The sequence below is a fragment of the Rhinatrema bivittatum genome, chromosome 6 (genome assembly GCF_901001135.1).
Source record: "Rhinatrema bivittatum chromosome 6, aRhiBiv1.1, whole genome shotgun sequence".
Classification (NCBI taxonomy): Eukaryota; Metazoa; Chordata; class Amphibia; order Gymnophiona; family Rhinatrematidae; genus Rhinatrema; species Rhinatrema bivittatum.
The window spans coordinates 260,967,413-260,982,390 of record NC_042620.1 but is presented as its reverse complement, the minus strand read 5'-3'; the positions used below and the strand labels follow the sequence as shown (position 1 = coordinate 260,982,390).

The window sequence follows — 14,978 nt, the reverse complement described above, 5'->3', positions numbered from 1 at the left end:
ATAAGTCCCCTATAATCTATAAATTGTTAATTAGATACTCATACACCAAGGAGCAGCTAAAATGAATTATATTGTAGTCATCTTAAATGTCTCATTTTATAAAGTATAATCAAGGAGAATCTAGCAATCAAGACTACAGATTGACAGTGTTAACAGAGCTTTGTCAGTAATATCATATTTAGTGCAGGAGAGTTGAAGGAAAATAAAGAAATAGAATTAATTAGCTACAAGTGGCAAATAATATTATTATTCCATTGAACACTTTTTTCTTTAGGCAGTTTCTTCAAAATGCCAGAGTTTCCTTTATGTAATGAGAAAATATAGCAATATATAAATAACTGGCTTAGTAATACCGCTTTTAAAACAACTGCTTTTTTAATATTTATTTTTATTTTTATTTATTTATTTAGTTTCTTTTACTATACCGATGCTCAAGACTAGGTCTTATCGTACCGGTTTACAATGTAACTGAGGGGAAACCAATTAACATCAAGGTAGAAAGTAAAGTTACATTAAACAGGGAGCATAAAACCTGGGCAATGGAAGACAGTACAGAGTTTAAACTAAGAAACGATTAGAGAGAGATAAATATATAAATCAACAAAAACTATAAGATACATAAACATAGGTTTATCCTAGGCAGTTATTAGCATGGCCTGTTTTGTCATCGCGATAATCACTCATCTATATTTGTTGTCGATTTCTTAAATGCAAGTATATATGGGGCGGATTTTAAGAGCCCTGCTCGCCTAAATCCGCCTAAATCCGGGCGGATTTAGGCGAGCAGGGCCCTGCGCGCCGGTGTGCCTATTTTACATAGGCCTACCGGCGCGCGCAGAGCCCCGGGACTCGCGTAAGTCCTGGGGTTTTCAGAGGGGGGCGTGTCAGGGGCGGGCCCGATCCGCACGGCGTTTTCGGGGCGTGTCGGGAGTGTTTCGGGGGCGGGCCCGGGGGCGTGGTTACGGCCCGGGGCGGTCCGGGGGCGTGGCCGCGCCCTCCGGACCCGCCCCCAGGTTGCGTCCCGGCGCGATAGCGGCCCACTGGCGCGCGGGGATTTACGTCTCCCTCCGGGAGGCGTAAATCCCCCGACAAAGGTAAGGGTGGGGTTTAGACAGGGCCGGGCGGGTGGGTTAGGTAGGGGAAGGGAGGGGAAGGTGAGGGGAGGGCAAAAGAAAGTTCCCTCCGAGGCCGCTCCGATTTCGGAGCGGCCTCGGAGGGAACGGAGGTAGGCTGCGCGGCTCGGCACGCGCCGGCTATACGGAATCGATAGCTTTGCGCTCGCCGATCCCGGATTTTAAGCGGCTACCGCGTATCTACTAAAATCCAGCGTACTTTTGTTTGGCCGCTGATGCGCCAACAAAAGTACGCCAAATCCGCGCTAATTTGAAAATCTACCCCAATATGTGTGCGTATGTATATATATATAGTATATAGTATATATATCTGTATGTGTGTGTCTATATATGTGTGTGGTGTGTATATCTATCTCTCTCGGTTGTGTGTCGGTGTATCTCTCCCTATCTGTGTGTCTCTACTCTGTGTCTGTGTGTGTCTGTCTCTGTGTGTGTCTCTCTCTCTATCTGTTTGTGTGTTTCTTCTCTGTGTGTTGTGTCTCTCTCTCTCTCATTGTGTGTCGCTCATCTCTGTTTGTGTGTGTGTCTCTCTCTCTCTCTGTGTGTGTGTGTCATGTCTCTCTCTGTTTGTGTGTCTCTCTCTCTGTTTGTGTGTGTCTCTCATCTGTGTGTGTGTGTACTGTCTCTCTGGTGTGTGTGTGTGTCTCCTCCTTGTTTTGTGTGTCCCTGTCTCTGTGATCTCTCCTCTCTCTCTCGTGTGTGTGTGTGTGTGTCTCCTGTGTGTGTGTGTGTCTCTCTTGTGTCTGTGTCTCTCTCTCATCTCTCTTCTCTGTTTGTGTGTGTCTCTCTCTGTGTGTGTGTGTCTATGTTTGTGTGTGTGTGTTGTGGTGTGTCTCTCTGTGTGTGTGCTCTCTCTCTGTGTGTCTGTCTCTCTCTGTGTGTGTGTATGTGTCTCTCTCTCTGTGTGTGTCTGTATCTCTATCTTGTGTCTATATCTCTGTGTGCATGTGTGTGTGTGTATATATATATATGTGTGTGTGTATGTGTGTATATATCTGTGTGTATGTGTGTGTCTCTATCTCTGTGGTGTGTGTTATCTGTATCTATCTGTGTGTATATATGTGTGTGTGTGTGTGTCTATATTTTGGTTTTTTTGTCAATTTTTCTCTCTCATTCCCTCAGGGCATAGCTCTGCTTAAGAACTTTTTGAAACAATTGAAAGATCTTCTTTTTGCTCAGGCTTTCGGGCAGCAGGGTCATCCTATGATTGCACTTGTGGCTCTTAAGAGAATCTGAGGACAAGTTGGAATTGAGATCTGAATGTGTTTTACCTCTGACAGTTTGATTGGTTAGTTTGTCACCTAAGGTAGTATCATTGTTTTTTGTCTTTTAGTTTATGTGTTATTTGCTTAAGGTGTTTTATGAATGTTTCATTCTGTTCCATGCGCAGAACATTGGATGTAGTGGTTACACATCTATATAAATAAAAATGTAAATGTTCGTTTGTTCAAAATCTTAACTCTCCGAAAATTCTTCACCGATTGCTTTGAAATTTTGACACAACATTGCATTCGAATACGCGCGTGTTTTTATATACCTATATTATATAGATGTCACACCTGTGACAGGTAAAAACATGCTTTTTTGGAAAAACAACTCCATCTGTTGGATGTAAAAGCAACACACGCTATCTACAATATAAATGGGCTCTGACCGACGGACCGCAAATGCGCAGTAGAGAGCTGCTCTACCGCGCATGTGCGGACCATAGAGCTCTGTCCTACATGCTGGGTGTCACAGAGGGGAGGAGGAAAGGGCAGACGAGTCGCCGCTCTGAGAAACTGCTCAGCCCGTTCCTCTGCCGCTGGGGAAAGGGGGGAGGGAATAGGGACTGCTGGACAGTTACACACAGGAGGAGGAAAGGGTAGAAGAGTCGCCGAGCTAGTCCGTCCACCGCCGGGGAAGGAGGGGAGGGAGTTGGGACGGCCGGAGCAGAGCAAATACAGTAGAAAGTGGCTGTGAAGAGATCACAAGCAGCTGCAGCCTGCAGCAGCCAAAGCGCAAAGAGCTGAACAGAGAACAGCTCGCTTAAACATATTAGAAACGTGTGATTTCTCTTTTCTTTCTTTTCCATTTAACCAGACTGAGCCACAGCAACGCTGGCCGGGTACAGCTAGTTTTAAAATAAATAAATATCTTGGTTTGATGTCTTTACCTTCAATTTTTGCAAAGCTTGTGCTCCAATTTCAGTGAATTATGGCTTCTAATGTTAAGATGGTTGGATGAACAAAGATGATCCCAGACAACATTCTAAGTGTTTTCCATAGACTCCCTGCAGAAGCAATCAACTTTCCAGTTGCTAGGGCCAGTGCAAGGGTATTAAATGTCCTAGACATAACTTCAGCCATGTGCCTCCCTCCAAACTCAATTCTCGAGTCTCCACTCTCTCCTTTCCAATCATCTTTCTTACCTCATCCCATGGCCCAGCCCTTACATTCCACCTCCCTCCAATCCCCATATTCCTGCTTTCCTTCTCAGTTCCTCAGTTCCAATTTCTGCCCCTACCTCCAATCCAAATCTCTGTTCTCCCAACCTTAGGCATCTCTCCCACCAGTCTCCATTCTTCGCTCCCCATCTGTGGCCTATTTTTCTCCTTCCTTCTCTTTCCATCAATCCCTTAGTCCCCAAAGATCCCCCTCACCAAGTTTGAGTCCCTGCTCTTCCCCTCAATCCTCAAATGTCTATTCTCCCTCATATCCCTCAGTCCCCAGTCAACATACCCCCCTCCCCAACTCCAGCTATTCCGTGAGCCCTCAATACTCTGCATCTCTTTCCCCTTTCCATCTCATCTTCCCCTATAATTCCTTCCCTCTCCACTCTGAGCTACTCTCTCTAGCTGGATCCAGTTCCCTCCCTAGTCCCTACTTCTGAGCCGAGGTCCCCATAAAAAGCAGGTGAGACTACTAGGGAGGCTCCACACTGCAGGGAGACAAGTGCGATTGCGAGACCTAGCAGCAGAGTACACTCTGATCCACAGCAAGCCAGGCCATTAGCTCAGCCAAAATTCTATTTTTTAAGTAGGTAGGGAACAGAGGCAGCAGCCTGGTTTGGAGTCCTCCTTGGTGCCATGCCCAGCAGTGTCATAACAAGGAAGAAGGAAGATGTAGAACTGCCAAAGATGGGGCCAGTGAGGCTACTCTCCACACTGAGTGTGCCAGCCTCGTATGGATGGCCCAGACAGCAAAGCAGACTTGGTCCTTCCCATGCTGCCATGTTCCTACAGCCATCAACTCCTGCCATCCCCAAGTACACACACAGCACTTGCACACTCCATGACCTTCACTCCTCCAGGCGCACAGGTGTAACATTGGAGTGGGGGTGGGGGCAGAAATAAGTACCCAGCCCCATTGGCTCACACATCCCTCTCACCCATTGCTCCTCTAACTGGCATTTGTGTTGTGTGCCCGACCCGCGGGGGTCCGCGGGCCGGTTCCCCACCTACCCCGGGACGCCTTGCAGCGGCAGCGGCGTCCGTGAGGCCTGTTCAGGCCCGGCTGGCTTCTCTGTGTGGCATTCCCTCTACGAGGGAGACGCTGCCGACGTCGGTCGCTAGCTCCGCCCCTCTAGGTGCATGCGCTGGGGCACGGAGTTTAAAAGGACCAGCGTGGGAAACTGGAACTCTGCCTCCGAAGGACGTCAGATGCCGGCAGTGATTTAAGCCCTGCGGCCTGCCTGATTCTTTGCCTTGCAACGAGGTTCTCTCTGCTTCCCAGCGGTTGCTAGTTGCTGTTCTTCGTGTTCCTGGCTTCTGACTTTGGCTCCATCCCTGGCTTCTGACTTCGGCTCCATCCCTGGCTTCTGACTTCAGCTTTTGTTCCTGGTCCGTGACTTCAACTTGATCTCGGTGTCCTGTTCCGCTACGTCCAGGAGGTCCCACCTAAGTCCAAGCGGCTCGGGTCCTCACGGGCTCCTCCTGGGGGGAACTCGGGCTTCCAGTGGTGAAGATTCAACCGGTCTCCTGCCCTGTGCCGCCTCCCGTCTTCGTCCTCCACTGTGGTTCCTCACACAGTGCGCTATCACCTGTCCTAGCTGGCTCTAGGGGCCACGAAACTCAACAGTTGCCTCTCATCTCTTGGGCTGCAAGGGTAAGCAAACTCAGCAAGGCTAGCTGATAGCCAGCTCAATTCATTGATGGCCAAGTTTTGCTGCTGCAACCCAGAGCTATGGCAATCTAGGCAGTTGCCTAGGCTTCCTAGTGCTTTCAGTGACCCTGCCACTTGCTTGCTTCATAGATATTTGGAATAAAAAATGTCTCAGACACAATTAATTCTGTAGCTCCTTTAAAGATCACTTGCTTAAAGCCATCATTCTATCCCTTGGTTTAGACCTGGGATGGTAGAGCTATCGGACACAAATTAGAATGACAAAGACAAGGCCACCTTAGAGTTAGATAAAGCTCCCTGTTTGGTTCACAGGTGGACATACAATAAGGCACTTGCAGAGGCCAAAGATATCTGTTTCTCCTGATTAGTGCTGAAAGCTGAAAATTCTCATAGGGAGCTGTTTTTTGTATTATTAATGGCTTATTGCTGTAGTTATAGATCTGCACTGCTCCTTGTTGCACTGTCACCTTCTTGTTTCTTCTTCTAAGTAGCATGCCTTAGGTTTTGGCATACCTTATGTTCTTGGGCCGCTAAGTAGGTAACAGCATCTTATAGGCTTATCTCGGCATTGTGAATATTTGTGAAACACACCTCATATTCCTGTGACCAGTATCATTTCCCAAACCATTCCCAGCAGACAAACAATACCATTAGCCACTGCTATTAACTGCATCAGTAGCATGGGTTCTTCTTAGTATTTGGGTAATTGCCAGGTTCTTGTGGCCTGGTTTTGGCCTCTGTTGGAAACAGGATGCTGGGCTTTATGGACCCTTGGTCTGACACAGCATGGCAATTCTTATGTTCTTATTAGTTACTCAGCTGTGCTTAGGATATATTTATTTGTTGTATGCTGGTTCTAGTTGAGATCTAGCTTTCTTGCAAGATAAGATAGAAGTACATTGACAGACAATCTGCTCACTCATTGTTTCATGTTATAAAGGTATTCTTTACTGCTCTTCTCAGCACAAGGGATTTTTTTTTTTACTTGTTTCTTCTTCTTTCTCCATTCCCATATCTCCTTGTCTGAGTTCATCTTGTCTGATCTGTTAAGATGGCGGCTACATAGCCTAATTAGCTGTTCAGCTGCTTAGCTTTTACCAAGCTTATCATGAACCTAGATAACAAGAGTTTACGCTTCCATCTTGTGTCTCAGTAATATATGCATCTGTTACAAAACTGTGAATATTGTAAGATGTAAATTCACAGCCATAGCAACTGTTTATGGAACATACATGAACAAACAATCCTGAGTTTAGAACATTCTCAGGGACTAAGATAAATGTGTCACAGTGACCAGAGACATTGCGGTGCCATCCAACAAGTAAGATATCTTGTTTACATTTTGCTGAAGGTTTTTGGCCTGTCAGCATTGTTTAGCCTGGATTCCACCTCTGCATTACAATTTCAGTGAGTTTTCACTTATAACTGCAGTTAATCCTCTCAGACCTCTGCCAGATAGTGAACCTAGAGTCACTGATATAGTGACAGTGAGACAGTGTAATGAGTTTGCACATTTCTTTGCCGAAAAAATGGGATGTGCTTAGGGGAGTTTAATGATAATAGACAGTGCAGAAGTTGAAGAATTGACATTGTCACCCATTATAAACCAGTTTTGCTCTTTTTCTCCAGTAGAGCTGAATGAAGCTGAGCTCCTGCAATATCTTAGAGCCACAAATTGTATTATGGAGTCACGCTGTCATGGCTTGTGAAAGCAGCTGGTACTGGCTTAGTGTTCCCTCTTAGGCAGATAATTAATGCATCTCTAGTGGAAGGTTATTCTGATACCGTAAGCGGTCTTTGGCTTATCAAAGGACAGATTCAGTCTAGACTGGCTATCCTGTGTCAGTTTTTATTAATTGCAATCAGAAATTAACAAAACACCAGCCTGCTTGCCTTAGCAGTGCTGGAAACGGAAATGCAGCAGTTTATCCACATAAGTTGTTTAGTAAAGGTCCTGCTTTCTCCTGGTCTCGTCTGGGGTCTCCTACCCTCTCTTAACCCTCTCCCCAGGGAAAACGTCCTGCAACCAGGACGTTCCTTTTTATTTAGGAAGGCATTTGACCTTGAACAGCCGGCATAACTAATATTAGGCTGTGCACAGCTTTAACTTCCTATCTTAAGGAGTGGTTGTTGTATTTTTGTCGTTGTCCCCTAGGGTCAATTTGATCTTTTTTTTTAACTGTTGATTGTTTTGAGTCTTTTGTATAAGTTTTATGACTTGGGCACTTTCCTATGGTATCCGCCTTGTAATATTGCTGTGGAAGTGCAGGACGATAAATGTTTTATACATACAAATACAAATTAAGGTGGCCCAGCCTAAATGCCTGGGGCCTGGGATATTTAAGGAGGGTCTAACATGGACTCTTTTAGATACTCTTCCCCTCAGCTCTACCTTGTCAGATTGAGCATCTACCTCTACCCAGATTAACTCCCTGGAAAGTAAATCACCATTCCTATATTTTTCCTACTCTGAACTGGGATTGGCATTTCTTTTGCTAGCAGAGGGTAGGGTCAGTACGGGGCCCCTTAGGCCAGAGTGTACCCTCCCTTTCCCACATCTGTTCAGGCCTCTGGCCAAACTCAAGGAACCTATTTTCGGGGGTAGTTTGCTTAACTTCTCCAAGATCACTCTCTCCCAGCTCTTTTGGGGAATCAGTTAAGGATTCCCAGAAGACCCATGTTTCCCTCTGAAACAGTAAAGTCCCTGGCAGTCTTTAGATACTAGGGGCTCTCAGATTTTCTTTCCTTTTTGTAAAGTAAAGTGTATTAATCACCACAGGGAAATACAAAACAAATGACTACAAACAATATCCAAAGTCATATGATAATAGCCGTAAACTTAGCAATAAAGGAAAAATGAAATCATGGTCCTGTGTGTGAGTTTTCTTATTATACCTCCCCCCCCATACCACCTGCCAGTTATCTGAACAGAGTGCTCTATGCGATTAAGAGTGCTACCAATAGGACAGTGATGTCTTGCAGGGGGAATCAATCGGCATTTGGGTTGACATAAAGGGCCCAACTGGGACTAAGCCCCCCAGGACCAAAAGTGTGGATAACAATCGGGGGATAGCTGAGGAGATACAATATGATGGGAGTAGACCAAAAGAGGATAGCATTAAATCTAAAATCTGAAAAATGATCAATGGCCCCTTCATAGATGTGTACCATTCACATAGATGGAAACTGTCACCAAGGTTAGAGTATTACCTAGATTTCCAACATAAGTAAGGTTGCCAGATCTTTTCATGGTATCTTAATCTGTCATTGCGTAAGGCCGTAAGTTTACTCATGTAATATATCCTATTGATCCGATACTGTACCACGTTGCTAGAGGGGACCTCAGGCTTACGCCACCATAGAGCAATTTCACATTTAGTGGCAAATACTACTTGCTCCCATTCACTATCCTCTAGTGTTACACCAATATCTCATTCCCACGCTATTTGGAAGGTTGTCTTCCTTCGAGGAGCCCCTTTAATGGGAGCAATAATCTTGGAGATGGGTTTATTTTATCTGCATGGAAGCAATAATTTTCAAAGAGAGATTTGCCCTGCTTTAGTGCTACCCCAATTTGTGTTGTAGAAAAGAAATGACGGATCTATGATAAGCGAACAAATCCTTACTGGATAATTGGTGTATACATTGTAAATCGGCAAAGGGTATGAGTTTTTGGCCATCCCATAATTGTTCCCATTTATAGAGGCCTTTCTCTCTCCAGTGCTTGACCATCCTGGGAACCAATCCTGGAGAGAATAATTTATCAAACAAAAATGACGTTAGATAGAAAGTACTCTTAGCACCAGTCAACTGGGGTCTCCATTTCCCCCACACATTCAAGATCAACCGAGAGTAAGGAGATAATTCTGTGTGGTCCATCCTCCCCCTTTGCCAAGTTCTTACATGTAATGTTGGGTCACCCGCTCCTATAGAGACTATGCGAATCCAGGGTTTTTGGACTCCCTGGATATACCAGTGCACTAAGCTGTGATTTACCAAAATACCATGCTACATCTGGTACCTGAAGACCACCCTTGACCCTATCCAAATATAAGGTTGATCGAGCCACCCTGGGGGGGGGGGGGTCTACGCCTCCAGATAAACCTGAATAGCTTCCTCTACCATAGAGATAGTGTGGAGTTAGGAACTGGTACAAGTAAAGTCTGAAAGAAAAATACATAAACGGGGCAGGTCATTCATTTTAACTGTAGCGATCCTCCCAAACCAAGAGAAATCCCCCCGTCCCAGCGTTCTAGATCTTTTTGAATGTTAAGAATAGGGGACCATAATTCAATCAGAACAACTCGGAACCCTCTGGGTCTATCTTCACTCCCAGGTATTATACCCAGTCTATTGCTATATGGAATGAGAGTGTGATCCTAGTAGATTCAAAACAGTTCATTGCCATAGAAATAGTTAACAGCTCTGACTTATCTTCGTTTACTTTAAAGCCAGAGACTTTGCCAAAGGCTCGCATCTCTTGCAGCAAGTTCTAGAGTGAGTGGGCAGGTTCAGTCACGATGAAAAGAAGGTCATGTGTGAACATGGAGAGTTTATAAGAAGAGGGCCCCACCTACAAACCATTGATTATCCTCCTTCCACCATGTCTCTGAGATGCCAATTAAGTCTATGTCATCATTCACTGCCATACATTCTAACTCTCCCACCTTACTTCTTAGACTTCTGGCATTAGCATTCAAACATTTCAAAGTTTGTTTTTTGTTTGTATTTTCATTCTGCTTTTTGATTGATAGAGATAAATTAGAATTTTTTAGCTCAGATGAGTTTTTAGTTACAGGCGCTTGGTCTACTTTTCTTATTATTGGAACCTCACTGTCATACAGCGCTCTTGCAACTGATGGCTTATATGTGAAAAAGCCTTTACAAGCGCTGGGGCTTAATAATCATTGGTCACTTCTTATTGTGCTCTATAAACTCTTGTATTCTGCGGGGTTTTTTTTGGGATACTACTAATTCTAATGCGTCATTAGTATCTTTTGAAGATACCTCCCTCTGAGCCATGCGCTGCTGTCGGCTTTCCCCTTTGTTCTAGTTTAAAAGCTGCTCTATCTCCTTTTTAAAGTTTAGCGCCAGCAGTCTGGTTCCACCCTGGTTAAGGTGGAGCCCATCCCTTTGGAAGAGACTCCCCCTTCCCCAAAAGGTTCCCCAGTTCCTTACAAAACTGAATCCCTCTTCCTTGCACCATCCTCTCATCCACGCATTGAGACTCCAGAGATCTGCCTGCCTTGGGGGACCTGCAGTTAGAACAGGAAGCATTTCAGAGAATGCTACCCTGGAGGTTCTGGATTTAAGCTTTCTACCTAAGAGCCTAAATTTGGCTTCCAGAACCTCCTTCCCACATTTTCTTATGTCGTTGGTGCCCACATGTACCATGACAGCTGGCTCCTCCCCAGCACAGTCTAAAATCCTATCTAGGTGACGCGTGAGGTCCGCCACCTTCGCACCAGGTAGGCATGTTACCAGGCGATCCTCACGCCCACCAGCCACCCGGCTGCCTACATTCCTAATAATCGAATCACCAACTATAACAGCTGACCTAACCTTTCCCTCCTGGGAAGTAGCCCTTGGAGACACAACCTCAGTGCGAAAGGACAATGCATCACCTGGAGAGCAGGTCCTTGCTACAGGATCCTTTCCTGCTGCACCAGGTTGATGCTTTCCCATCATGAGACTTTCTTCCTCCAAGGCAGCACCAGGGCTGCCAGTCTTAAGTTGGGACTTGGCTACTATGTCCCTGAAGGTCTCATCTATATTCCTTTCTGTCTGCCTCATCTCCTCCAGGTCTGTCACGCTAACCTCCAGAGATCGGACTCGTTCTCTGAGAGACAGGAGCTCTTTGCATCGCATGCACACATACAACTTCTCACCGGCGGATAAAAAATCATACATGTGACACTCGATGCAAAAGACTGGGAAGCCCCCCTCTTGCTGCTGGACTGCTGCCGTCATCTCAAGTTTGTTCAGTTCCTAGTTAAGTTTTTGGTTGCTATGGGAGTAGGAATGTGTCTAATTAGCGTCCTTTAAATGTATTAGTGAATTCACTATATGTCTGGTAGTGGCCTACAGGGGAATGATCAAACTCTCAATAAGGTGTGGGGAATTCGTGAAGTGAAGTTAAAAGGCTGTTTGTTTGTTTTTTAGTGTGAAAGTGGCACCTGCCTATAAATTAAAAGATGAGCTAGGGGTGGGTGGGTAAGGGGTGGGAAGGTTGGGAAATACAAACAGTCTTTCTGTTTATTCACTGGATTGGTTGGGTAACTATGTAATTATTTAATGGCTACCATTAAGTTTGTTTTGTTGAATGTTAAAGTTTTAAATTCTCTTACAAAAAGAATGCTCTGTTTAAAGAATTGCTCTCCCTGAAAGCTACGATTGCATTTATACAGGAAACACATTTACGTAAAAGAGATGAGAGATTATTATTCTCCCCACAGTATAATCAAATAATTCTTGCAGCTAATTCTCCATCTCATAAATACACCGGAGATGGGATTCTCATCGCTAAAGACCTGAGGACTCAGGTGGAATCGGTGTACCGTGATGAGAAGGGACTTTTTTGATTGTGCATCTTCTCATACAACAGGAGTTATGTGTCTTGGTTAATATTTACTGCCCAAAAGTGTTTCAGAGAGAGCTTTTCCAAGAGCTAGATAAGATATTATTGCAATCTAAATGTGGAAAGGTAGTAATGGGGGGCAATTATAATATAGTTTGCAACCCCCTCTGTGGACTGCTCTACAGGGGGTGTACATCACTCCACAAAAGTCAGGAAAGCCCTCCACAGTTTTATGTCCAGGTAGAACTTAATTGATGTATGGAGGGATAAGCATTACGCAGAGCGGGATTATACTTTCTATTCGATACTCCATGATACATATACTTGAATTCATTTTTTCCTGGTCAATAGAACCCTAGTGTTGGTTACCAAGGAGACCATGTTCAGGTGTGGTGGGAAATGAAGGGAACCCCTTTAGATAATAGAAAGAGATTTTGTATCTTCCTGGTAAAGGACCGAGATACAGAACTACAAATTAAGGCAGCAATCCTAGAGTACCTCCAATTCAATAAAACACCGGATGTGAACCTAGTTGTATTATGGGACTGCTTAAAAGCTGTGCTTAGGGGGAGATTGATTTCTTTAGCCTCCTATAAAAAGAAAGAAAAAGGGCGGCTACGATAACTACTGATTGCCCAATTGAAAAAAACGGAATAGACGCATAAAAGGCATCCCTCTCCCAGACTGCTGCAAGAGCTAAGGGATATTTGTTACAAATTGCAGGCTTTAGAGATGGAGGATTTAGTATTTAAAATGGATGTGCTGAAGCAAACTCATTATGAGCATGGTAATAAAGCTGGTAAGCTACTAGCTCATGCACTAAAGACCAAAATCTCCCAGTCCCAAATAATAAAAATAAAAGATAGCAAAGGGACAATGATAATAGATGAAGACAAAATAAGAGAGTGATTCAACCAGTTCCATGCTGAATTATATGCTAGAGACCCTAATATTATTGATTCAAACATTGACGCCTTTCTGTCTGGTGTTAGACTTCCATGTTTAAACCAGGAAGTGGCAAAGAATTTGGGGGGCCCGATTACCTCTGCTGAGGTACTTGAGGCCATTGCAGAATTAAAAGCTGGAAAAGCCCCGGGCCTTGATGGCTTTACCCCTTTATTCTATAAGAAGTTCAAAGAGGTAGTAGTTGGTCCATTGGTTGAGATGTTTAACTATCTATTACTAGCTATAAAATATCTATTACTATCTATAAAACTATCTATTACTAGCTATAAAAATATAAAATAAATATTACTAGCTATAAAAATAGCTATAACTAGCTATTTTTGCCCTGATTATGCCCTGTATATAAGTTCACCACTGCATATAGCTGTTTTTGTTAATGTTTACTGCCACTGTTATTTGCACTTTCTGTACTTCTGTATCTCTTTAATTACTTACTCCCCCCTCCCCTACCCCTGTTCTTTGTATTTTCAATCTTTCAGTTGTAATGTAAACCGGTATGATGTTTGCACACTAATGCCGGTATATAAAAGGTTTAAATAAATAAATAAATAAATAAATAAATCTTAGGATAGAAGGATTTTGATACCTTCTTATAATGTGGCGGGAATAACCATAATCCCCAAACCTGGGAAAGATGCGATGCTTTGCAGCGTCTCGCTTATAAATGTAGATTTGAAACTATTAGCTAGGATTCTGGCCAAATGATTGAGTCTTGTTATCTCCTTATTGATACATGAAGTCCACAGGGGCTTTATGCCCGGACGTTTGGCGGGAGCTAATGTCAGGAAGATTATCAATCTTACCCATCATGCCAAGTGAATCAAAACTCCCTTAGTTTTGGATGGGGTAGATGCTGAAAAAGCGTTCAACCGAGTACACTGGTCCTTCTTATTCCAGGTGATGGGGAAAATGGGGATCGATGGTCATTTTCTTAATTGGGTCAAAGTACTATATAGAAATCCTACAGCCTGTATAAAAATTAATGGTGGGTACTCAAGGAATTTTGAGGTGCAACGGGGAACAAGGCAGGGATGTCCATTGTAACCATTATTATTTGCAATCTGTGTGGAACCACTAACCAAAAGGATCAGGCAAAACTCAGCCATTAAGGGCATTCAAATTGGGGAAAATCAATATAAAATATCCCTATATGCAGATGATATATTGTTCACCCTAATGGACCCTGAAATATCCCTGCACTACATAGTGAAGGAGTTAGATGAGTATGGGAAGGTAACAGGTTTTAAAATCAATATTGAGAAATCAGAGTTGTTACCCATCTATCTGCAGGGGGGATTGCTTCAGAGACTCAAAGGGCTATTTTCTTTTCAATGGGCACAAGTAGCCGTGAAATATCTAGGGGTAATGATTAGGTTGGAATACTCTGAGTTATTTCACTTAAATTATCTACCATTGTTTAAAAAGTTTGGGAAAGATTTAGAATTGTGGGAGTGGTTAACTATATCATGGCTGGATAGGATTGCAATGGTGAAAATGTCTCTCTTGCCAAAAGTAGGTTATTTTTTTCAAACGCTGCCATGTAGGGTGCCGATGGGATATCTTAAAGTACTTCAACAGAAGATCTTTTCCTTTATATGGAAAAGAAGGCCACCACGAATCTCAAGATCTGTATTATTTCAACCTAAAATGAGTGGGGGTCTGGGAGTCCCTAATATTACCAAATATTATGTAGCATCCCAGATGAAGGCTGTTGTCGAATTTCATAATTGGGCTCGACCTAAACAACAGGTGGTAATAGAAGAAGAAATGCTGGTGGATTGGAATATTGGGGATAGATTCTGAATGCCAGGCAAAATCTTATATAATTTTACTGAGATATCCCCATGCACGGCATGCACAATGCTCGTCTGGAGAACATGGCGTCTCCACCTTGTGGGCAAATGACAATACACTTTTTCAACAGCAATTAGGCAATGTAAAGCTTTCCCTGCGGGGAGAGAGGGCAAACCGTTTCGTAAGTGGGCAGACAAAGGGTTAACTACCATAGGGCAAGTATGGCAGGGGCAGACCATAACACCCTTTGAAGTGCTTAAAGATAGGTTTCATTTATCACACCTGGACTATTTTGCCTACTTACAGTTGAGACATTTTCTGTTCACTAAGAAAGTACAGGAGGATTTATGCAAGGGGAAATCATTGTTTGAAGGCATCTGAGATAATGCCCATACGATGAAATGA

At 43.8% G+C, this 14,978-nt stretch overlaps 1 protein-coding gene across 1 annotated transcript in view; it reads left to right on the top strand.

The window, feature by feature from the left end:
* Nucleotides 1-14,978, top strand: part of PRRT2 (proline rich transmembrane protein 2) — a 72,223-nt gene that overhangs the window by 35,218 nt on the left and 22,027 nt on the right. The gene's annotated exons all lie outside the window — the stretch shown is intronic.